Source organism: Gavialis gangeticus, unplaced genomic scaffold, assembly GCF_001723915.1.
Source record: "Gavialis gangeticus isolate Ggan-Ray unplaced genomic scaffold, GavGan_comp1, whole genome shotgun sequence".
Classification (NCBI taxonomy): domain Eukaryota; kingdom Metazoa; phylum Chordata; order Crocodylia; family Gavialidae; genus Gavialis; species Gavialis gangeticus.
In genome coordinates, this window is record NW_017728983.1 from 2,011,512 (window position 1) to 2,016,338 (window position 4,827).

Consider the following 4,827-nt stretch of genomic DNA (forward strand, 5'->3'; position numbering starts at 1 on the left):
GGGAATGGACTTCCTTTATGCTTCAAGGATCGTGTCCTTTAGGAACGACCACTCTTCGTACACTCCTTTTGCCTTTGGTCCCTGGTTCCTCAGCACATTCCCTACTCATGACCTGAGCTTGTTGAAATTTGCATTTTTGAAGTCCAAAACTTCAAGCCTGCTATCCAGTTTGTCTGCCTTGCAATGGACAGTGAACGTAATGGCTTCATGGCTGCTATTGCCCAGGCTGCCTTCTATGTTTAGGTTGGTCACCATGTCATCTCCTTTGGCCAGGACCAAGTCTAGAAGAGCATTACCTCTGGTTGGCCCATGCACCTCCTGGGTCAGGAAAAGCTGTTCAGTGCAGGTCAGGAAGGAACACAACTGATCCAACTTGGCCGAGCATTCCTCCCAAGAGATGTCTAGATAATTGAAGTCACCGATGATGAACATGTCCCTTGGAATTCTGCCATAACCATGAGACTTGAGATGCAGTCACAGGCATTGGCAACACTGCAGTAACCAGAGGGAAAAAAGGAATGGAGACATAAAGTCCATAGCCAAAGCCCACTGAAATCAATGGCTTTCCATTTGTTACAATGAGCTTTGGTTCTGTTCCCAAATGAATAAATCCCAAAGGGATCCTACAACTATTTTTTAATACATATTTGTATCTTGTCAGCTCAGTATTGGAGGGTGATGAGAATGCTTACACTCTTTACAACTTTGCTTCATAAAAAGCAACAGCTGAAAAACTTATGCGTTGTAAATAATTTGACTTGCAATTAAAGCCCCATTCTCAAAACCACTTATGGACACAGAGCGCATCACTTTCTGCGTGCAAATACCTTTTATGCACATAAGGAACTTTATGCACTCAAAGTATGTAAAGATATGTTTAGAGGCATGTTGATTAGGTTTCATGATAATACGAATTTGGACAGCATGCTCAATACAGAGGAGGATCAGAATATCACCCAGGAAGAACTGGATGGTCTTGAAGACAGGAGAAAATCAAAACAAGAATATTCAACAGTACAACATAAGGTCATGCACTTGGGGACCATCAAGAAGAATCTCATTAGCTGGCAAAAATGGAGGAAAATGAGTTGATTGTAGTAGTTCAGGGGTGGACAACCTGTGGCATATTGCAGATTGAGACGGGGACAAGGCAGCACAGCTGCACATGGGGCCAGAAGCAGAAAACTGGGAAGCAGGGGAAGGGAATTTGAGTGGCTTACATGTTTATTAATGTGATTTAGTTAATGTGCATTAAACCTAGTACCTCCATTGTAAGGTACCAGAAAAAGGCACGTTAGCCTATTTTAATGCACATTAGCTAAATAAATTTTTTTTTGTGATGCTTTAATGTGCATTAAAATAGGCATGTGCATTAAAGCGCATGTGTAAATATGCCCACTCTGGGCCAGTATGGGGCTAACCTGTAGCACAAATGCCAAAAGCTTTGGCCCTCACAGGATGACTAAAAAAATAGCACAATACAGAAAGCTTCCTAAATAGATCAAAGTTGAACATATTTGCTTTGTGATATACTGGAAGGAGAGAGAGCTGCTCAAAATTCATGTCCATGAAAAGTAAAACTCTTGGAACTTCCTCCAGAAAGACAATTCTGAGATCTGTTTGGTTCTTAAAGAAGGGGAACTGTTTCAATTAGATTTGGATGAACTGAATGAGATGGCTCAACTCCTGGGCACTCACTGGTCTTCCCCTGGGAATCTGGACACAGCTTGACTCCTCTGAAGTCCAGCAAAACTAGGGAATTCCACACTTTGGAGTAGAGACCAAGAAGTCAGGATGGACTTAGGTTCAGCTAGGAGGTCCAAGGTTTCCTGAAAGTCCTGAGAACCACGGATTGACTTGTTGGGTGTCAGTACTTGCAGGCTCCCTAGTGCATAGCTAAAAACCATCAGACTTTGACCAATACTGCTGGCTCCCATGCATCTGGATTCCAAGCTGCAAAGAAAGAATCAGAACGCTAGATGGAACCAGAGCTTCCAGGATTCTGTTTCCATGGCAGAGAGCCAAGAAGTGCCAGAATTCCTGATACCATTGACCTCATAGCAGTTTGCAGGGTGTGCTGCTTCTTAGCCAGGGACCCCAAGGGACTGGGTCCACAGCACCACGGCCATCTACATGGCAACGTTGCACTGAAGCCACAGAGACTCGATCCTTATGCTCCCAACCATCCCACCAAGTGAGCAGTCAGGGAAGTAGGTAGGCTTCCAATGGGCACCTGATCAGCATTTTCTGAATAACTCTAGCTGAAGGTTGACTTCCCAAATAAGGGCTCTACTACACATTAAAATTAAAGCTGCATACAAAGCCGCTATAAAGTTATTACATGTTTTTAAGCACTAACTTTGTAGCTAGTTGACTCTTTTTCTAGCTGGAAAATCATTTTTGTGGCATGATAATTACTCTGCACATGTGGCTGGTCTAAATTTAGCGTGTGATTAACTAGTTAATTGTGTGATATATATATAATGTGTTGCAGGAGGATAAGTCTGTATATTGCTCTAATTCTTGGAAGAGCTATGCTGTAGCTTTGTATGCATATGAGGTGGTGCATAGAAAAAGGTATTTGTTTATTTGAGCTGAAATACTTTGCACAAAACACAGCAATGCATGCGGAAAACATGCAGCAATATGAAGTGATTTTACTTTCCCATTTGCCATTCCTGGAGACCTTGCTACTGATTTAATAAGGCCCTGAATGTAATCTGGGTTCATTATCGATTCAAAGCTTCAATTGTTAGGTGCATGCCTGATCGATACTTTATTATTCCACTAATCAATTTCTCTATTGTTTGTGAACTTTACCCACATGCTATACATTAAAGAGTTTAATGGAACACCATGCCATATTGATAAGGTCTGAATCAGGGGTCGTAAATGGTGGAGAGTGGGGGTGGAAATTATTTGGCGCCATTATACATAGCTACTGGCAATGTGCTGTGCCAACTGCATGCAGCTGGGGGGATCTTGTAGCCAGATGGTGCTCTAATGATCCAGCTTGTTTTGTGTGCTTCTCTCTCTGCTGAGGGCCCTGTTTGTTTAGGGTTGTTAGCTGAAAAATGTGGATGTGAAACACAGAGGCTCTAATGACATCTTGATCTTATAAAACCTAATTAGAATGAGACCATAAATTCTAACATAAGCTACTTGTGTGCATTGGTCCTCAGGGGAGAGAATGAGTGCATGGATTTATGTAAGAAATCCAAGCTCAGTTATACACTGATGCTGTATGGTGGCCCTCTTGACTGGCCCTTTACGTCAGACCAAACACTTTACTATTTAATCCATGACTCTGCTCTGGTTGATTTCTACTGCTGCACTGTGACATGCAAGGGAAAGAAAGGCAGCCTCCTCATAGGCCTGGGTCAGAGCCACTTACAGGTAGAGGAATGTCAAAACCAGACTCCATTGGTCTAGAACACTGATCAAAGAGTGCAGGTCCAAAATGACTTCTGTGGGAAGTGCCAATGAGGAAGTGGGGAGGTGCTCTACACTTTCCAACATTTTTAGGGATTCTTGGGGTTTATTCCCTGTGAGAGAACATTGGCTTATTCTAATTGGGAGGTGAGAAGGAATGTTACTTGCTGAAGCAAGAACTAATAACCAGTTGCATAGCTAGGTTCAGACAGAAAAAATGTCTAGAGAAAGAGTTCCTATAAAATCAGGAAGAAGTATGTAACCTCCCATGCCTCTCCCTGGTATGTTGTGGTTAGGGTTGCTTCTTGGACTTTGCCATGGCTTCTTGGGCTGGATGCTCTAGTCAGCAAGCAACTTTGGGGTGGTTCCCCAGGGGGCCTTGCCTGCCATGTCTTTGATGCTTAATTGGTTTACATTGGGAGGACGATGTTTGGTCCTGCCTCCCTGAAGTCTTCCCTTTGTTGTCTGTTCCGCTCCCTTTCTGTGGGGCTCCACCTCCCCTACACCCCACCTACCACCAACTGCAATGTTACCACTCATGTCACCAAGGGTGATGTCCTAGGTGGTCTTCAATGCTCAAGGCCATAGGGTCTGATGGCCACAATCAATCAGTGGTGTTCCTTCCCTGAGCATCTTCTGCAGCCCCCTTTTTCCTGTTTAGGCATCGTCTATCTTTGGCTGTCTCATTCCCCATCACATCGTCCCTGTCTTGGATGGAGTCATTACTGCCTGCTAGTAGCTTCTGTATCAAGTTGCTGTTGGGTCCCCATGAACCCCACTCTTCAGTGGCACTCTTCAGTGTCCACTCTGGCTCTATGGGCAACTCCCTTGGCTCAAGCTGGTTGTGGGTCCCTGGGGCTTTCTCCTCTTGGGGTACCCACCAGGTCTTCTCCCTGGGACCATGGGTGCACTCCCACCCCTCTGGACCAGCTGGGGGTTCCTCTCCCAGCACTCCCTGCTGCTGTTTTGCCAGACTTTTTATTTTAGCCCCAGGCATTCGGCCAGCCAATCGGCCCTGGCAGGCATGTAAAAAATGTGCCCATGCTGATGCGAGAGCTGTCCCCAGCTTCTTCCAGCACATCCATTTTTTTTTTCCTTTGAAGTTCTGCTGCGGTGACTCTGCCCACTGCAGTTTCACTTTTCCTGCACTCGTCCTCTGGTGTGGCATGCCACCGCCTCCCAGCTTCAGAGAGTAATTCTTTTTCACAAACAGGAATACTCATAAATTGCAGTTTGTATATAAAGTCATGAAACTGAGATGACTGGTTATCTATGCACTGAATCTTTGCTTTTCTAAATATCTCCATTGCATGCAAACTTCAGTAGCCATAACACGCAGACAGAAGTGACAGTTTTTGTCTGATCTAGCCTCTGAAAGCACTCTGCAGCCATGAC